Source organism: Mirounga angustirostris, unplaced genomic scaffold, assembly GCF_029215605.1.
Source record: "Mirounga angustirostris isolate CCGP_5_RB_7025 unplaced genomic scaffold, mMirAng1.0.hap1 SCAF_12, whole genome shotgun sequence".
Taxonomy (NCBI): domain Eukaryota; kingdom Metazoa; phylum Chordata; class Mammalia; order Carnivora; family Phocidae; genus Mirounga; species Mirounga angustirostris.
In genome coordinates, this window is record NW_026991720.1 from 33,774,325 (window position 1) to 33,795,000 (window position 20,676).

The following is a 20,676-nucleotide window of genomic DNA, read 5'->3' on the forward strand; positions in this document are numbered from 1 at the left end:
AAGCAGGCAGAGGGAGAAGCAGGCTCCCTGCTGAGCGAGGAGCCCAATGCAGGACTTGATCCTAGGACCTTGGGATCATGATATGAGCCGAAGGCAGAAGCTCAACTAACTGAGCCACCCAGGTGGCCCGCAAAGGAATTATTTTAACCACAAACATTTTGTATTGCCTTTAGGATGAAATAAAGCATTTATGTATGTCTGTTTGCAAGTTTGTAAGGTATATGTGTTTTAGATACATTATTAGCTATATCAAATATATATCAGTTCTTTTAGTTCTGGAATTGCATGGATATAAAATATACATTTATTCAGAAACTAAACAAAAAACTTTAGTAATTTCTGCATTACAGTGACCCTAATTCAAGTCCAGTGATAGATTGAAAGAGGTTGTTTCTTTTTCTATTATATATTTAAATTAAAAATAGGAAGATGTAGTTTCTACTAATGAGTTTTGTAGGGCTGTTTTAATATGATGTCCCTTAGGAGATTTCCTCACTCGGTGTGAAGGCTCCTAAGAGGTGCTTGTGCACCTGATTAATTCATAAATGGCGCTGAGGGCTGCACATTTGCCCAATCCTAGTTAAATCATAGTAGGCGGCTATTCCTCTGTAGGATGCACTGCAAATTGTGATGCTCTTATTATACACCTAATTACAGCATTCTACACCAGTCTGATTCTTTTCATAAATTCTTATAAATGTGATGTCCATTTTAGAACTTAGAGATTGAGGTTCATTAAAATGACTTCAATCCATATGATTGAGAGGGAACAATGACTTGTCATTCAATAGAAAAATGCTCTGAAATTCTAAGAATATATATGTAATATATAGAGAAATTAGAATACAATGATTTACAAAGTTAATTTCATATTATCAATAGTAAGTAAGCAGCTACTATGTGGATATGAGAGGAAAAAAATGGAAAACATTAGAAAGTATAGATATAGTAGTTTTGGGATGAGTAGCCAGTTAAAAAAATCATGTGTTTTGGAGCAGAATACCTAATCCTTCCGTGCCCCTGTGCCTCGTGTGGAGTAGTAATCTAACCTATTATAAAGTATGGGAACTAATTGAGTTAATACTGCTTAGAACAGTGCTTAGAACAGTGCCTGACATGTAGTAAGTTCCATATAAGCTCTTATATAGAGCTTTTTTTCTCGAGCTCTACCCAATATAATTTTCACCTAAGATAGACTGTTTTCCACTAGTCTGTTTTAGCTCAAACTAGTATTTCCCCTGCTGCTTCTCCTCCTATCCTTTGACATTTGCATCTTTTTGATGTTATTCTAGTTGGGAGGAGAGGAGTTTCCCCTTTAAAATTAGAGACAACTTAAGAGACAACTTAAAAAGAAGGGGGGAGGGCGCCTGGGTGGCTCCATCGTTAAGCGTCTGCTTTCCGCTCGGGTCATGATCCCTAGGGTCCTGGGATTGAGCCCTGCATTGGGCTCCCTGCTCAGTGGGAAGCCTGCTCCTCCCTCTCCCACTCCCCCTGCTTGTGTTCCCTCTCTCGCTGTGTCTCTCTCTGTCAAATAAATAAAATCTTAAAAAAAAAATAAAATAAAATTAGAGACAAGATGGATTAGAGTTTCATCAAACACAAATCTGAACAGGTAATAACATATTTTTTGCTAGATTTATAGCTGAAAAAAATTGGCCCAACATATAAATAACATGTAATTCGAACTATTTGACTTCAAATATGCCTTTTATAATTTCTCCCATTATATGAAGCAACAGTGTTTATTAAGATACAGTGCTTATTGCTGTGTCTAAATAAATGTTCAATTATCTTCTGAATCCCATTGTTTCTGGTGATACACAGTTCTATCTTCTTAAGTTGGGAACCATTCTACTGAGCTGACTCCATCACTTAACTCAGTCAGCTAAGAAATCAGGTTTATTATTACTGTTTATCTGCTCCTGTGATGTAGATACCAGGTCCAGGAACTATCTGAACATTTTTCTAAACCTGACACTACCCCTTCAATATGGTCCTTTCCTTTTATTCAGGACCTCAACTATGTCAAGTATATTAAATAAAGGAAAGGAATATGCATATTATTAATGTTTTAAATGAAACACAAAGAAAAATGAAGCTCAGAGAAGTTAATAGGCTTATCACAAATTTGACAACTAGTTAATGGTGTGGGTAGAACACATGGCTGGTGATTCATAGTCATTTTTCTTTCCATTCTGCATTTTATCATAAGGTACAAGAGACAGAAAAAAGGAACTATGAAAAAGCAAAAATATAAATGTGAAAACATATTGTGAATGTCAGTCTAACACTTTTCTCTTTTAATTCACCAATCACATAGTCACCCAGAATTTGAAACTCTTTTGTGACCTTTCCATCTGACACAGCTGAATTGTTTCAAATCAGCTTTAAAAAAAATAAAAAAATAAAAATACAACCCTAAGACATACTGTGCTGACTTACATGGTCTAATGGGTTTAACAGAAAATGTTTTTTTTTTTTCCCTAGGTAAAGATGTTCTAAGTTTTAATAATACAGAGCCTTTCACTTATAAAATTATCCAATTTATGAAGCACAGTTACCAACATTTTAAAATGCTTTGGATGTGTGCCATTTGACCATCTTTTTCTTTTTCTTCACATTTTAGACCAAAGCATAGAGAAACTTGATCACTTAGTAAAGCTCTTCTGACCCTAGTCAAAATAGAGTAAAGAATTAAGTGGTTACATGTGTTGGTAGGATAAAATTTCCATTAAGATTGAATCAGCAGGATGATGCTCTGATCTCTTATTGGACAAAGAAGTACATTGTATTTAGAATAAATAGCATACTTGAGATCCTGGTCCCTTACCATTGGTAGTTCACTATGTATATGGTGGCAGTGGTGGTCATACTGGTTGGGAGAAAGACTGAAGATGAATCCCACCACACCTTATAAAAGGGAATAGAGAAGTTGCTTCTATTGGTGTTCTTTCCATACCATTAACTAGTTTTAATAGAATGGTATCTTGCTCTACATTAGCTTGTTATCTAACATTAGCCTGAGAAGTGGACTAATATTCAGATTTGGCATAAATAGAATAAATAGAATTGTAAAATGTTTAACTTCTCAAGTAAGTCTGAACAAATATAATTATAAAATAAAAATTACATATTTACTCCTCAAAATGTTTAAGGTAGTAGGATATCCTAGAAATTAGTCAAACATCATACAGTAAGGTTATCATAATTTTTATAAATATTATTTCTGAATTCTATCCCTAACAATCGTTGAGCCCTTATAAAGATCTTAGGGTGTGATTTCTTTAGATTTTATTTATTTATTTATTTATTTTAAGGATTTTATTTGTTTATTTGACAGCGAGAGAGGGAACACAGCAGGGGGAGTGGGAGAGGGAGAAGCTGGCCTCCTCCAAGCAGGGAGCCCGATGTGGGGCTCGATCCCAGGACCCTGGGATCACGACCTGAGCCGAAGGCAGATGCTCCACAACTGAGCCACCCAGGTGCCCCTGATCTCTTTAGATTTTAACTGTGTCTATGAATAAGTAGCACATACTTCCTTGAGATGAAAACATTAGAGGAGTGCTTCTCTTTTTAGTGGGCAATGGCTAGAAGGGGTGATTGAGGGCAGGGGGGATGGGTTAGCCCGGTGATGGGTATTAAGGAGGGCACGTACTGCATGGAGCACTGGGTGTTATATGAAAACAGTGGATCGTGGATCACCACATCAAAAACTAATGATGTGTTGTATGGTGACTAACATAACATAATAAAATTATAAAAATTAAAAAAAAAGAAGGGGTGATTGAAACTCTAATAAATTGCCAAACCACTTATTTTTTTTTAAGTCTATCAAGCCTTGTAGAGGTCATTTTTAAAGCTGGAATAAAAATATACTAAAAAAATTTCTTTGGTATTTCATAAAACTTCTCTTGGATCTGGGATTTTTTCCCAAAATTAAAGCAGATATTTTATTAGTATTTGCATATATGAGTTAAATACACTATATTAATGATTAACTTTACCTGTTTCTTTTACTTCTTAAAATTTCTTTTTTACTTTTAAATTGGCCTTACATAGCCAAACAAAATCTCTTGGATTCAATACAATACATGGGAGGTTATGTTAAAGATTCTAGGCCTCTCATGAGGTGAGAAAGGACCAAGAAGTAGCTGAGCACTGGCCAATGAACCTGAAGGGGTTTCAGATTGAGACTTAAAGAGAATTCATGACCCTGGTTACTGGAGGTCATTGATGCAGTAGGACTGGGTGCCACAAATGAATGCTTCTAAGGGAATTGTACAAGTTATAGGAAGTTGGAGGATGGTGATGCACTAGTTAGCTCCTCCTAACCTCCCTGAATTGTGATTGCTCATAGAGAGATAGGATGAAACATGGGAAAAGGCAGTATAATCTCAAATTGTCAAATTTAAGCTGAAAATGGCTGAGTGTACCTAAAAAGGACAGGATTATATAAAAATGAAGGTCATGAGCTAAGTTATAGAGAAATAAAGAATAATATAATTTTGCACATCTGAAGCTGTGATTATAAAATCATACCTTGTCTCTGATACAAAAATTCAAAAGAAATTCTTAAAGAATTCTCTCTCAAAGTGTCTTGGTTTATATTTTGGATTCAGTGTGGAAGAAGAATATTATCCTGTCTGAACCTGTTATTTGTCCTAGCAAGTTAAAACAAGTGAATCATTTTTTTTGTTTATTGTATGTCCAGCTCCAGGTTTTTAATCTAAATAATACTTATGAATAAGTCAAGAGACAAATCTGAAATCACACAAATTATTTACAGCAAGGGACTATGAATGTTGAGTTTAGCAGATTGTATGGCAATAATGAGCTGGGAGTAAATGATACGATTTTTCTTTATTATTGTTATTACCCCCCACTCCTAACCAGTGTAGGAGGGAAGCATAGCATTCGAGGGAGGCTCTTTTCTCACCCATATCCCCCTCCAATATAATGTTATAGAAAAAGTTGGAAGCGGGTTTTGAGAGCATAACTGAAACTTGCCAAATGATCTCTTATACTGGAGTTACTGATTCCCTTGTTGACTGCTGATCTGAAAGCCATAGCATAATCCCTTTGCAGTAGTGGTGAGAGGGGGGAAGGGGCCGCTCATGGACACACACATCATGTAAGCCCTAAGGTGCCTGAAGTTATCCCGTGGTAAAGCCAGCCCTTCGCTTCTATTTACAGTCATGGTTAAAACTGTTAATATAAAAGTAAATTTCATGGACAGGAGGATTATAGTAATATCTTCATTCTTTCCTAAAACAACTAAGTTTCTGTCTATTCCTGTTGGTATTTATACAAGTATGTCTGACAATTTAACATGCTAAATATGACCTAATAGTTCTATTGCATTTTAGACTGAATGCTACCATAAAGGTCTACTATATTAAAAATATTTGCATATGGCATTTTCCTATTCTGAAAATTTATGAATTTTAATAAAGTTGCTTAGATTTTATAGCCCATAGTTATAATTATTCATAATCCAGGAATATTATTTAAAGGGAACTGAAATTACATGAAAACACTTAAGAGCAGAATTATATCTTCCACTTTCCCATTACTTTTTTATGTTGATTATTAATTTCACTATAATAAATGAAAGAAAACTTGATTGTTTAAGATAAAAACTACACTTAGCTTTGAAAATATGTTTGTAAGTTAGCATGTGTACAAATCTGTCCTCATGATTACTTACAATTTGTCTAAAACAAACTGACCAACCTGTGAAGTAATATGTACTTTGATCTCACATTGTAACTATTAAATATTTGTTTTTCTAAGGCAAAACAACAACAAAAAGAATACTACATGATTTTAATGAATGGCGATAATAACAATGCTCCAAATCAGTAAAGTACATCCGGTTTTATGTAACAAAAGTAATAACTCTGTAAGTTAAAAATATAAAATGGAAAATAAAATTTAGGTATTTATTTTAGAGCACTTTGTAAATTGGATAATTCCAGCAAGCTCTCACTGTCCTCCTTCTATGGTAAATAATTTACCAACCATTCTTTTAAATTTTGTTTGTTTTCTCAGTTCAGTTGAAGATTATTTTATTGCTGGGTGTACACAAGTCAACAAGAGGCATTGGCTGCCTGAAGAGTTTCACAATTAGCAAGGAAGATTGTTAGTTCATTTATACTTGCTCCAAAATGTACCCAAAATAATTTAAGGCAGTCCTGAAAAAATATGTTGTAACAGTAAAACATGAATAAAAAACAGGCAAGAGAGAATAAGGAAGGGGAGAATAAACAAGAGTAGGGAAGTAAAATGTAATTAGAAATAAAATTCATGCCTTATATTTAGTGGAATTACATTCAATGAAATTTTAAATACTTCAGGTCGGATATGTGTCAACTGACAAAATCACACTGTGTGATTAAGTGTAACAATAAAAACTGCAAAGTAGAGCTGTGAGAAAAAAGATGGATTGCGTAACTAGCCATTTTTTTAAGGTTTTAACTAAATCAGAGATTTTTGGAAGAAATTATACATTTACGAAGGAACAAGAGGAAGAGTAGACACGTGGAGAATGGGATGGAATAATATATGCAAAGTTGTGTAGGCATGAAATATCATAGTATAGAACAGAGTAGTTTATTTGGGAAGTCAAATGCTACTCATAAAGTAGAAGAAAGGACAGTTAGGGTCATTGGTGAGCGTGAAACTGACCAGGTCTACAGTGGTAACTTTTTGTGTTAGAAAAGTATGGATAGAGAAGAACCTCAGTTACCCACGTTTGAGATGATGGTTCAGTTGAATGATTGTGAAGATAAGGTATGAATTAATTATTATTTTCAAGTTTTTATTGGAAAAAGTCATATAAATAGAATAATATAGTATACCTCCAGGTATTCACCCATAGATTATTAAAGACACGGTTGTTTCATCTGTATATTCACCAGCCACTCCCTGCCCCACCCATACATTACCACTGGAATATTTTGAAGCAAATTCCAGACATTGTGTATTTCATCAGGAAACAGTTCACTTGTATCTCTGACATAGGACTTATCAGAAATATAACTGGAACACACATAAAACATTAACAGTAATTCCTTAAGATTTTCAATACATAGTCACTATTAAAATTTTCCCAATTTTTCTTCTAAGAACTCTTAAGGATAATATATTAAGGATACTTTTTTTGCCCTGGTTTTGTCTGTATATTTTATATAAAAGTGTATATTTTGGCTAAACTGATCAAATATTGTTAACATCAGTGTATGTTTCAAGTGGTAGTCTTATAATGAGTCTTAGACTATTTAAATACTGGGACACAGGAGTCAGTCCTCTAAAGCTAGGATGAGATGAGCTACTAGAGTCAGTTTCATCTGTAGTTTTATAAATGGAGAGAAGGTGGCAGAACATAGGGCAGTTCGATTTTCAAAGATGCATTAGTGAAAGTTCATTTCATAAGTGATTTCACTACTTTATGGAGCGCTAGAAGCTGCTTGAGTATCTCTTATATCTATTTAAGAAAATAGTTTGGGTAGCTATAGGAAATGGATGAAATAGTTACTAAAATCAGTAAGTGCAAAGAAAGCAAAGGAAAACATAAACCAGACAAAAATACATTTCCAGGACCAAATTTTTAAGTATCCTGTATTTTGTCATTTGTTAAACCACAAATAGGCATACACAGAGCTGCAGTTCAACATGCTTTTGTTGCTAACATAAATAAAGTTTGGGGCACTGCTCTGCAAATCAACCAGGGTAGACCATGAGTTACAAATGATATATATATGTATAAAAAAAGTGTCAGAGACTAATTGGAAAGTTATAGTTGGGCACGAACAAATGTTGGAAACAAATTACAGAGGGGTGAAAAGACTTAAGCTAGAAAGAACAGACTGGTTCTTTATAGGAATGTACAATTCTACTTGATAAAGTTGAATTCAGCATAGATACTTCAGAAAACTTATTTACTATTTGTAATGTTTATATCTGAATTCATAGACAGTCTTTGAGCTTCAATAAGTTTGTAAGTGGTTCCCTAACTTGCAAGTGAAAAGTGTTTAATAAGTAGTAACAGATGGAAAAATAGAACCAAACTGCACACAGGAGAAAATCAAGAGTCAACATATTTTATTTGCAGAGGAACAATTTTCAACTAAAATCATTGCAACTGCTAACTCACCAATAATCTTTTCCTATGTTAAAGATGAAAATGATTTTTAAATGTTCATTTTAAAGGGAGATTTTTCAGCTTACACAGGCAAGAAATTTATTTAGTAATAAATGACCAATACTACTTTTGAAATCATTCTTCAATATATATATATATACACAAAGTTCTTTATCAAAGATAGAATAAAAACAAATCTTAGTTTATCAGTGATTTGAAGTGTACAAGTCCTTGGTGACAATAAACTTAATTTTAGTCCACAATGGCCGACAGCGCTATGCACAAAAGTAAACAGTTGTTCCCAACTTCAGAAACCTGCAGAGGTCAGTATAGCAACGCAACAAGACATCACATAGATGATCAATACTGAGGGTGGTCCATTAGATCACATACTAACTTCCACATACCAGCATCTTGGACATGAAAATGAAATTTGTAATAATTAGGATAGAATACCCTTTGAATAATTTGTCTTTATAACTGAAGAAAATCAACATTTGGAAAATCATTCTGCTCAAAAAAGTGGGGGATGCTGTGAGAAATGCAATTTGAAATTAAGGTGATGACCACTTTATATAAAAATAAATGTCTTTTATGTATGCTGAAGGATTTGAAAATGTTCTGTTCCTTTGAAATAGGGGTTATGTTCCTCATACTTGATTCAGCAACCTAATTCAGCACCGAATAGTAACACTCACTATTAACCTGGGCAAAGCCATGATTTTTTTACATTGATATGTAAGTGAAGCTTTCTTATTTCTGGTAGTATTTCATACAATTCAGAGTAAAATTGCTTCCAAATACAACAATAGTTCAATTTACAATTTACAATTTAACAAATATAAAATTTACACATTTATATTTGTACAATTTACAATTTACACTTTTCTATACACACATCAAAGATAAATATTTTAAACTTGAACATGTAAATGTGCACAAATATATGTGTGTGTTCTTTTTCTTATGAAAATACTTTTACAGTTTGTTTTTTGTAAAAGTGAAGAATTGACAGGTTGTAGAAACTGTATTCTGATATCCAGAAGCTGTCTTCTCCATGTTGACCTGTCAGTGACCTTTGTCATGACATTGAAGGACTACCCTCTCCAGGGGTGAGAAGTATTTCAACTTCAATAGTTCCTTTGCTCCAGACATGTATAAAACAGACACTATAAACATATACTGTAGGCTTATTTTGGCTCCAGTTAAGCTGACACCATCAAACTCATTTAGTTTAGAACTTGCAGACATGGTTTCAGTATCAGCTTTCTGCTGCAATCCTGAAGATTAAAGAAAAACTAGCTAAAACCAACATTGGGCTTTTGCTGGGACAGCAGTTTATCTATTGAAAAGTAAGTTCCTCATACTTTTATAATACTTAATTCTCTAAGTGTCACTGTTTGTCTCTTTCTAAATGCCACTATGGATAGGCAAAGTCAAAAGCTTTTTCAAAAGATCAGGAGATAGAGAGCAAGACAGATTAAATAGGCGTATTTTTAAGAAGAATATCTGTTTACTTTTCTAAATTCAAGCCTTGCTTTTCTCTAAATGTGCTTTGGTAGGCACATGTGCAAAAAAAAGTCAGCTAGGTACACATGCAAGCAATGAATTATTACTGTCCACAAATAATTACTTTTATTTTTTTCTACTTTTATATTTGTTGTAATTTTTAATCTAAAATTTTAGAAACTATTCTGAGAATAACATCTCAGTGTTTCTATAGTATGACCATGTTTTCCATTCCATGGCAGTATAATGGACTTTTAAAAGCCTACAAATTAGGCATAGAGAAATAACCCTACAGTGGACATAAAATAAAATTAATAATGCTGATTAATATCTAGATATCACATCCTGTATCCTTCCAAAAAGTAACCATTGAATTTATATAAACTGGTTACTTATTAAGCCACAAGACAAACTTATTAGACTCAAAAATGCATATTTAGGATGTTATCTTAACACATTCAATAAATCCAGAAATTAATAACTAATTTAAATTTAAAATGTCACCTACAATTAAAAGTTTTTTCACCTGAGTAATGCTCAGATCAAGGAGAATGTCAAGCCTGAAATTATGATTGTTAAAAATGACAATAATGGGAGCATCACAAAATAAAGTATGTGGTGTGCATCCAAAAGTCTAGTCAGATAAAAGTTCAATGATGTTGTAAATGCTTTAAAAATAAGAATAAGCAAGTAACTATTAACTTAAATAGTTGGACAAATGAAAAAAACCAGAGTTGAAAAAAGCACAAAAATATAAAATAAAAAATAATTTAAAAAATAGCAAAATTAAATCACTCCAAGATAATGTTCTTTGAAGAAGACCAAAAACATGCAAAACTGTAATATAGTTAATCTGATATGATTTGGTAGGCCTCCCAAAGATGTGACATTTTCACTCCAGGAACCTGTGAATATGTTATATGTGGTAAAAATGACTTTGGAGATGTGATTAAGTTGAAGATCTTTAAAAGGGAAGATTATTCTGAATTATCCAGGTGGACCCAATGTAATTACAAGATACCCAATAAGAGGGATGCAGTAGACTTCGAGTCAGAGAGATGTAAGGACTGAAATGGAGATGAGAGAGGAGGCTGGCTTTGAAGGTGGACAAAGGGAACAGGGGCCAAGGAATAAGAGCAGGGTCTTGAAGAGGGAAGCACGGAAGCAAGGAAATAGGTCTTCCCCAGAGCTTGCAAAAAGAGCACAGCCCTATGGACACATTTTTGACTTCTGATATAATTATATTTTCTATACATGCATATAATATATAGAATACTTTATATATTATATATAATAAAACAAAAGATTATATAATTTATGAAATTCATGTTTACATATATAATAAAATTATTACATAATAAAATTGTATTGCTTTAAGGCACTAAGCTTGTGGTAATTTGTTACAGTGGCAATAGGAAACCAACACAGCTAATAAAAGGAATAAAACTTATAAGGAGAATTAAAAAATAAGGCTGAACATAAAACAGTATGTATGGCTGAAATTAAAACTAGATCACTAAATACAATTTAATCCTAATTACTTTGAAAATGTGAAAGAGTGCAAGGATCTCCTGAAATGACTTCAAATCTGGCCAGTGTAGTATGCAAAAATATATGGTACAATGCACTTTTATTTTTTTATTTTTTAGAGAGAGGCGGGGGGGGAGAAGCAGAGGTGGGGGAGGGGCAGAGGGGGAGGGAGAGAGAGAATCTTAAGCAGGTTTCATGCTCAGTGAGGAGCCTGAAGTGGGGCTCAAACTCACGACCCTGAGATCATGACCTGAGCCAAAAATCAAGAGTCAGACTGAGCCACCCAGGCGCCCTGACCATGTACTTTTAAATGTAGATACAAACATCACAAAATAATTTCAGACAAAGCCCAAAAGAATGTTAAAAATAAACCACCGTGATATGTATTAACACTTTTAAGTTTCAAAACAATTCCCTGAGGAAAGCAACCTTATTATCCCCATTTTATAGATGGAGAAACTGAGGTTAATAGTCCTAAATTAATGTATTTAAAAGTTTCAGAGCCAGTATGGAAACATAAGGAGTCTGGTTTCAGTGCTTGTGTTAAAACATTTTTATTCCAGGAATGCAAGGATCAAAATAGAGAAACTTACTTTAGTAAATCATTGAATCAATAATTTAGAAAAAGATGTCATCATTTTGTCAGATTTCAAAAACGATTTAGATGAAATGTAACATCTCTTTTTAAAAAAACGATTAAAAACAAAAAAATACTATGATCAAATTTACTTCAACAATAACCAGCATTTTCCTTGATTTTGAGACATTGAATATACTTTTTATTAAGATTAGGAACCAAAACAATATAAGGATGTCTATTATCACTGTTATTCAAGATGGTTCTGGAAGTTGTAGAGAATGCAGTAAAAGAAGGAAAAAGTGAGCTGTTAATATTGGAAAGGAAGAGATAAAATTGTCATTGCTTGAAATCACAATTGTTTAGACAACTCAGATTAATTGATAAAGAATATTAGACCTAATAAGCAGGATCAGTAATGTGATTAGCTATAAAAATCAATGTTTCCAATACATCACTATAAAAATTTAGTTAATACAATAGCAAATATTTTCATTCACAAAGCAATGAAAATATGTAATACCTATAAATGATTTTAAGATGAAAAAGTGTTCCAAACTTCTCTGAAATATATCTGTGAAGATTTGGAAAGAAAAAGAAAAAAAAAGACTTCAATAGTTGTTTTCCTGAATTAGAAACATACTAAATCTGAGATACTAATTATTCACTTAAATAATTTACAAATCCATGTAAAATTTCTAAAAAACACCATATAGCTTTTTAAAAATGCTTTACTCTGGGGTAGACATTGTGTTAAGTAATATGTGTAGGTGTATGCATGCTTTTTAGAGACTTACAGTATCTTACTGGCTAAGATATTTAATTATTATGATTTGCAGAAACTGAGGTTTTGAGAAGTAGATGACACAATTAAATATTGTCTCAGACTGTATAATTACAGACCCTCTCAGTTAAACACTGTGTACCGTGACTCAAAATCCCTATAAAAAGTCTTGGGAAACTTTATCAAATAAATCTAAAGTTCACATTTAAGATTAAATTGTTGATAATAGCCAAGATAATTCTTTAAAAAATAGCTTATTTAATGTACTTGGATTTTAAATGTTAAAATACATTATAAAAAGTACAGTAAATAATAGGGAAATACCAGTACATGAAGAGAAAACTTATCAAACCTAAGTATCAATAAAAAACTGGTATATGTCTTCTCCCTCTCCCTCTGCCCCCTACCCCGCTTGTGTGCTTTCTCTCTCTGTCAAATAAGTAAATAATCTTTTAAAAAAAACAAACTAGAATATGTGATAAAAATGATGTTTTAAATCAGTGCAAATTGATGAAATATTTTCTAAATACTGCTAGGGCAATTATTTTTAACCATACATTCCCCAAAATATATCATACCTTAAAATATAATCCAGATTGTTTAAAAAATGAAATACAACATAAATCTGGAAGAGAACAAGACAAAAATAAGCAAGTATTTATGATATTACAACAGCAGGGTCTTTATAAAAATGAAATAACAAATCATAAAAAAGAAATAAATGGATTTTAGTATATAGAATTTTGAAGTTTTGTATGTAAATCAATACTAGAAACAAAAAATTAAGCCTTAAATTAGGAAAGTATTTTCAATTTATTTGATCACTGATATTATTAAGTAGGTAATTTTTATACATTAATTATAATAAAATAAAATTAAAAAAATCAAATCACTAAACAGTTGAAATAAGTGCAAATGTCTAATAAACACTTATAAAGTTATTCAGCCTCACTTTTAATCAGGAAACACTAAATTGATAATATAGCATCCCCTCCCGCGCTGAAGAGGTTGACTGAATGCCTAATTTCTGACTATAAATAAAATCTGTTCATTTACTTTTTAAGTAACCGCTTTATTGAGACAGGATTTACAGATCATAAAAAGTCTCCTTTCATGGTATACAATACAGTTTTTAGCATAGTGACAAGTTATGCAACCATAACCACTGTCTAAATGTAGAACATTTTTATCATCCCAAAGAAAAAAACTGTACCTATTAGCATTATTCTTCATTTTTTTCCCCTTGGGACTGCTAATGTATTTTCTGTCTCTTCATATTTATCTGTTCTGGACATTTCATATAAATGGAATCCTCCATTTATGGTCTTTGTGATTGGCTTCTTTCATTTAGCATAATTTTTTCAAGGGTCACCCACCCATGTTATAGTGTGAATCAGAGCTTCATTCCTATTTATGGCCAAATAATATTTCATTTTATGGATTTCTACATTTTATTAATCAGTTGATGGGGATTTGTTATTTTTCTACTTTTTGCACTCTTATTAATAATGCTACTGTGCACATTCATGTACCAGTTTTTGTGTGGACATTTGTTTTCAGTTCTCTTGGATATATATCTAGGACTGGAATTGCTGAGTTATATAGCAATTATATGTTTAATATTTTGAGGAACTGCTGACGTGTTTTTTAAAGAGGTTGTCTCACTAGCAATGTAGGAGCATGCCAACTTCTTCATATTTTTAACAAAATTTATTAATGTCTCTTCTTATTTTTAGTTATTCCAGAGGTATAAAATATTTCATTATGCTTTTGATTTTCATTTTCCTAATGACTAATGATACTGAGTATCTTTTCATGTGCTTATTGGCCATTTGTATATCTTCTGTGGAAAAATGTCTATTTAAATCCTGTGTCCATTTTTAATTGGGTTATTTGTCTTTTTATTGTTGACCTGTAAGAGTTCTTTTGTGTTCTACATACAAGTACTTTATTAGATACACAATTTGCAAATATGTTCTCCTATTCTGTGGGTTGTATTTTTATTTTCTTGATGGTGTCTTATGAAGCATAAAAGGTTTAATTTTTAAGAAATCTGTTATTTTTGTCACTTGTGCATTTGGTGTCATATCTATGGAGAAATTGCCAAACCCACGGTCATAAAGATTTACTCCTAAGTTTTCTTCTAAGAATTTTAGAGTTTTAGTGCTTACATTTAGGTCTATGATATATTTTCAGTTATTTTTTGTATATTTTGCGATTTAGGGGTATAGTTTCATTCTTTCGCATGTAGATATCCACTTGCTCAGCACCCCTTGTTAAAAAGACTGTTCTTTACTCATCGAATTTACTTGGCACCCTTGTTTGTTGTTGTTGTTTAGTGATTTCACTGGACTAAGTTTGTGAAGTCTGTATTTTGTTGTGTGCAGGCACTGAAATCTCTGCTTAGTGAGCTGAGTGGTCGGTTAATGATGGGACAGAGATTACCCTATATGTCTTTAATTAATCTCCAAGCCTTTGCCAAGTGGTTCCCTGGGTTTGAAGGTGTACTTCAGTGCTCCAGCAGGCAGTCTACTCCGCCTTGGCCTCTGTTCCTACTTGTGAAGAGCCTCAAGGTCATCTAGAGATGAATGATTAGGACATTCTCAGTTTTATCTTGAGATGTGTGCAGCTCTGCACATGTGCTTGGTATTCTAGATTCTCAGGAATATATCTTTACAGCTAGAAATATCTTTCTCCAGATTTTCCTTTAAGACTTTTTTTAAGTTGGGGTGCCTGGGTGACTCAGTCGGTTAAGCGTCTGCCTTCGGCTCAGGTCATGATCCTGGGGTCCTGGGATCGAGCCCTGCGTCGGGCTCCCTGCTCTGTGGGAAGCCTGCTTCTCCCTCTCCCACTCCCCCTGGTTGTGTTCCCTCTCTCGCTGTGTGTCTCCCTCTGTCAAATAAATAAATTAAAAAAAAAAAAGATTTTTTTAAAAGTTTATTTATTTGAATAATCTATACGCTTCACATGGGGCTGAAACTCAAGACCCCAAGATCAAGAGTCACCTGCTCTCTCAACTGAGCCAGCCAGGCACCCCTTCGTTTTAAGATTTTTATTCAGCTTCTTATTAGCACTGACTAGTACTCCACCTCAGGCTGCTTTATTGTTAAATAATTGCCACTAATCACTTTCAACAAATGCTCTAGGAATATGGCTGTTCACACAGAGCAAGCTCTGAGTCAGATCACATAAAGGCAAACCTTGAGAATGGAACTTTTTTAGAGAACCTTCAAAACTGTGATATTTTTCTGGTTGTGGAATTTTTTAGGATCTCCAAACCCGTCTATTTCTTCCAGTGGCTACTAGGTTGCTCATTTCTACAGCCACCTTAGCTGTGAGGCTGCTGGTTTTCAAGAGTGCTGTGGACCTGGGGAGAGGATGGGAATAGGGAAAGCTAAAATGACACAAAGCTCATGTTTTTACTGAGATTTAGCCATTTTTCTTGATCGATGCTCCTTGGATTGTTGCAAGCCTTTGGTTAAATTTCTTAGATTCTGGGAAAGTTGATTTTGATTATTTTTGCCAGTGTTCTCACTGCTTCTGTGGAGGAGTAGATTTTTCAGAAGGCCTTTTTCCACCATTCCTAATATGCTTCTCAATGTACTTTTAACATCAATTATTTATTCTAAATTTAAATTGATTTAAACTCTACTTAAACTGTGCTATTTAGAATATACTAGAAATTGTAATATTTACAGCTGCTTAAGCTTATGAAAATTATGAAAAGTTTCAGATGAAAAAACATTTCCAAGGTGATACATGATATTTTTACAATTCATTTCCAGGGGAAGTCACCAAAACATTTGAAGAGTCTCTTAATAGGAAATGAGTTAGAAGGGCCCATTTGAAAAGGAATGAAATGACCTTATGCAATCATTACCTAGATTGGGACAGCAAAACACTTAGTTGTTTTAACTTCTATGTTTAAGAATATGACAATGTGCTGGGGCGCCTGGGTGGTTCAGTTGGTTAAGCGACTGCCTTCGGCTCAGGTCATGATCCTGGAGTCCCTGGATCGAGTCCCGCATCGGGCTCCCTGCTCGGCAGGGAGTCTGCTTCTCCCTCTCCCACTCCCCGTTTGTGTTCCCTCTCTCGCTGTGTCTTTCTCTGTCAAATAAATAAATAAAATCTTAAAAAAAAAAAAAGAATATGACAATGTTGATATGAGTCAGGACAGAAAAAAATGTGAATAAAGCAAAGAAGAGAATACGGAGGGAAGAACCATGGTTGGAGATTGGAGCATGTAGAAAGGGGCAAGTGGGAAGTTCCTTATGGCATCTGGTTAAATTTCCTTTAAGAAAATGGATTTCAAAAAGTCAAATTTAAATTTGTTATATGTGAATACCCAAGCTCTCAATTAAGTCTTTACCAAAAAATTACATCTGTAAAATAAAAATAAAATTGGAAAAGTGATAGCCAGCACATACAAACTTCTAGTATTCTCCAGAGGGTATTTTCAACCCGGAATCCCTGGTATAGCACTATCTTCCAGTCTTACCATACAACTGGGTCACCAAATCAGATAGAAAGCTTGTATCCTCTCTCTTGGCAGAATGTGGTATTTCTACAGTGTATTTTGGAACCCCATCACTGGAGCCCTCTGATTCATCAAGGGTTCCAAAGAATGCCAGTTTGAAACCTAAGAACAATTAGGATGAATTTGAGAAACTTCAGTGTTAATTTAGCATTGAGTCCCATGAGCTGGATGCTACTTACTCAAAATAGTTTGGCAGAGAGTGTAAGTAGTATGATCCTTGTGGTTGGAAACTTCTCAACAAGCAACACACACAGATGAAAGAAATGCTTTGATGGACTTTTTGAGAGGGATTCTGTTTCATTTCCATCTATGACTACGTGCCCAGAATCATATCAACAAAGACTTCACAACTAGTTAATGTTCCAAGAATTAAATTAGTTGCCTTCATTCTCCTCTTTGAATCCCAGAAGGTAGACTGAATCCAGGAAGCACTGTGCCTTTGCTTTGCTGAAGTGTGGTTTCAGTGTGTCCAGCAAAATGGTCCCAGAATACCAACAGAGCCACAGAATTGGAAAACACTTTGGGTATCATAACTGAGAACCCTTAATGATTCATCCCTGAAATTCTTAGTCATGGAAAATCCATTTTCTGATCCTTACTGTCAAAAAGAATAATGGGTAATGCATCTATACCTATTTTTGGTGGGATAATATTTTTCTCCCTTCTCTTTAGATATAAAATTCCTAAGTTTTAACACATATACTTTTCTGTAGCTAGAAATTTCCTAATTTTTTAAAAAAATTCTTTAAAAATTTTTGAAAATTTTCTCTAACATTTTTAGAAATTTCTTAAAATCTTTTTCACTATTATGTGAGTCAGATAAATTTGACTTCCCAGTGAGTGATTTACAGCCTGCAAATACTTTGCTATACCTAAGAGTGAAATTAAACTGACTAGTCACACACTAAAAGCTTTAAACATGGAATTTTTGTTAAAAAAAAGATTATAAAATATCTTGTTTCAGAGTCTGTCGTAAATAATTTGATATAATCATTTTATTCATTGTTCCCTTTCAGGTTCTGAAATATCCACTATGTCTCTCTACACAGTCTACACTAGAACAGAGACTCATTTGCTCATGTAAGTTAATATTTTACTTATTCTTTTATTCTAAATGCCCTTCCCCTGAATTTTAAATCTCATCCCTTAAATCTGGGCACTAGTGCTTATTCTTCCAAAAACTCTTTGCTCATTCTTTGTACTTTTCTCAAAATGTTGCTTGTACCTCTGAATTAATTTCCTTGAAAATGGTATTTGTTATTAAGTCAGTTGGAGGCAGTCTCCCCTCACTAATGCAAAGCTCCTTGAAAGCAGAGATTTTCATTTATCTACATTTCTCAGTAGTTAGCTCCTAGATATTTGGTGATTTGCATAGAGGAAAGAGCCCCTAAATCTAGACTTCAATGGGAAACTAGTAGAGAAAAAAATTCTAATTACTTTTCATTTTTGTATTTGGATTTTATGGAGAAAACTAAGAAAATCAAAGAGGGAAAAACACTAGACCTAGGCCTATGTAGTACTGAATTTACATTTGCAAAGTTCAGAGGCTCTACCCCTGTGTAAATATGTCTTTGAATAGCTAAAGACTTTTAACAATGTGCACAAAGGTTTTGACTAATTGGACTAAATTGACAAGTTACTTTAATTGAAAATGTTAGTATATTGTTTAGAGTTAAGCTCTTATTTGGTATCTACAAAGCCAATAACACAGGGAATTGACTGAACTTTTCAACTTTTCACTGTTTATTTGGACACTGTATAGACATAGCCAAAAAGAAATCTCTCCAAAAACACCTCAAAGAATTTTTTCTTCAACTGCCTAAGATCATGAGAAAATAAAATCTCTCTGTTCTCAAATGACACTTTAAAGTTATAGGAGTATAGTGTGGGGGAAATCAGTTCAGCCATGGATTATCAAAACAACAGAAATATAAACCAGGTATCAATTTATAATATTTGCTGAAATAAATTGACTCTGATGCAAAGTGTCAGCTCAGTTCTTTGACACTAAAAATAAAATACCAAATGTACTAATGTAGAAAACTTTAGCAATGGAAAACATGACCCTCTATTTTATATTATCTTACTGTGAATCAAACTGATTGATAAATGAAGTTCAAATTGGCTCTTTTTGCATGAATTCAATCATGAGTCAAAAGTGGTTTCAGAGTTTTCACACACCTTTTCTACTGGCACATACATTTTATACTTTGAAGAAATCATTTTGCAGTCATTCCTAATTTCACTAGCAAGACTCTCTGTTCCCTTTTTTTTTTTATAAGATTTTATTTATTTATTTGACAGAGAGAGACACAGCGAGAGAGGGAACGCAAGCAGGGAGAGTGGGAGAGGGAGAAGCAGGCTTCCTGCTGAGCAGGGAGCCCGATGCGGGGCTCGATCCCAGGATCCTGGGATCATGACCTGAGCTGAAGGCAGACGCTTAACGACTTGAGCCACCCAGGCGCCCCTCTCTGTTCCCTTTTAAGAGTGTGGTTCCTCTGACATTATCTGGATCTTTGGTGAGATGAGTACATCTCTTTTTATTTGTTGTTTTCCCAAAAAGGTCTCATTTGCATGGTTAGGGTAGTACTGAAATTAAAAACTTACATAGCAAGTGTACTGGAGGTAACAAGTTAAAAAGGAAAAAAAGTAGGTTTTAAGAGTGTATGCAGTGTAGAGCAGTGTGCCAGGATAGAGTTTTGCACCTTAGTATACTGGATCTAAAAAGACTCGTTCCCTGAAATGCTTCCATCCTATTGGCCTAAGCTGTGTTGAGACACTTTCAGCTGAAGTGTTCTGCCTGGGGTGGTGACCTGCAATCCCCAAAGTTCTGAGTTGTCCTACGGATAGGAATCCATTTCCTGCTTCCAGTATCCCCCGTCTCCCCACCCATGTATCAGGGATTGGTTTGAAAGAGTAAAGCAGAGACCTTACAAATGCCTGAAGACCGGAAATTCTGTCAAGGGGAAGAAGAAATGGAAAAGAGAAGAAAGAGACTAAATCCCCAAATCCCTGCACATGTAAAAGCTTTCTTATTTTTTTTTTCCACTTCTAAAGAAGATGAGTCAAATAAGAGCCCATTCAAAACCACATGAGTAAAAATGAAGTTGTGTGTTTTTCCCATACTTCAGAACAGGCTAAGGGATGAAAATGAGGGCGAGTTCCCTATAGTCAAACATGCCCAGAAGTAGCAAACTTTGACTTAGCTACAAGCCAAATAAGCTGCTCCTGAATAATTGAGTCTTGGTTTAAATCTGTAGAGATGTCCTTTTCATGTATGTGAGGTGAACTTTTGATTTCATCTCTGGGACAAAGTTTGAAGTTAGTTTGTGACTCTGGCATAGAAAATGAAGGAAACCCTTGTAATGGACGGCTCATGTAGGCTTATTATAAATGTGTGTTTAACTCCCTCATGTGAATTATATTTTGAATCATTACCACTCAAGAGTCACAAGGTTTCATCTACTTAAGCTCAAGATACTATGTGGAAAAGCATTCTAAAGTCAACTTGCCAGGCAAATATCACTATAATACTTGAGTACTTAAATACAGATATTAAACCCGAAATTAGAGCTTTCTGGTCCTTATCTTTTGAT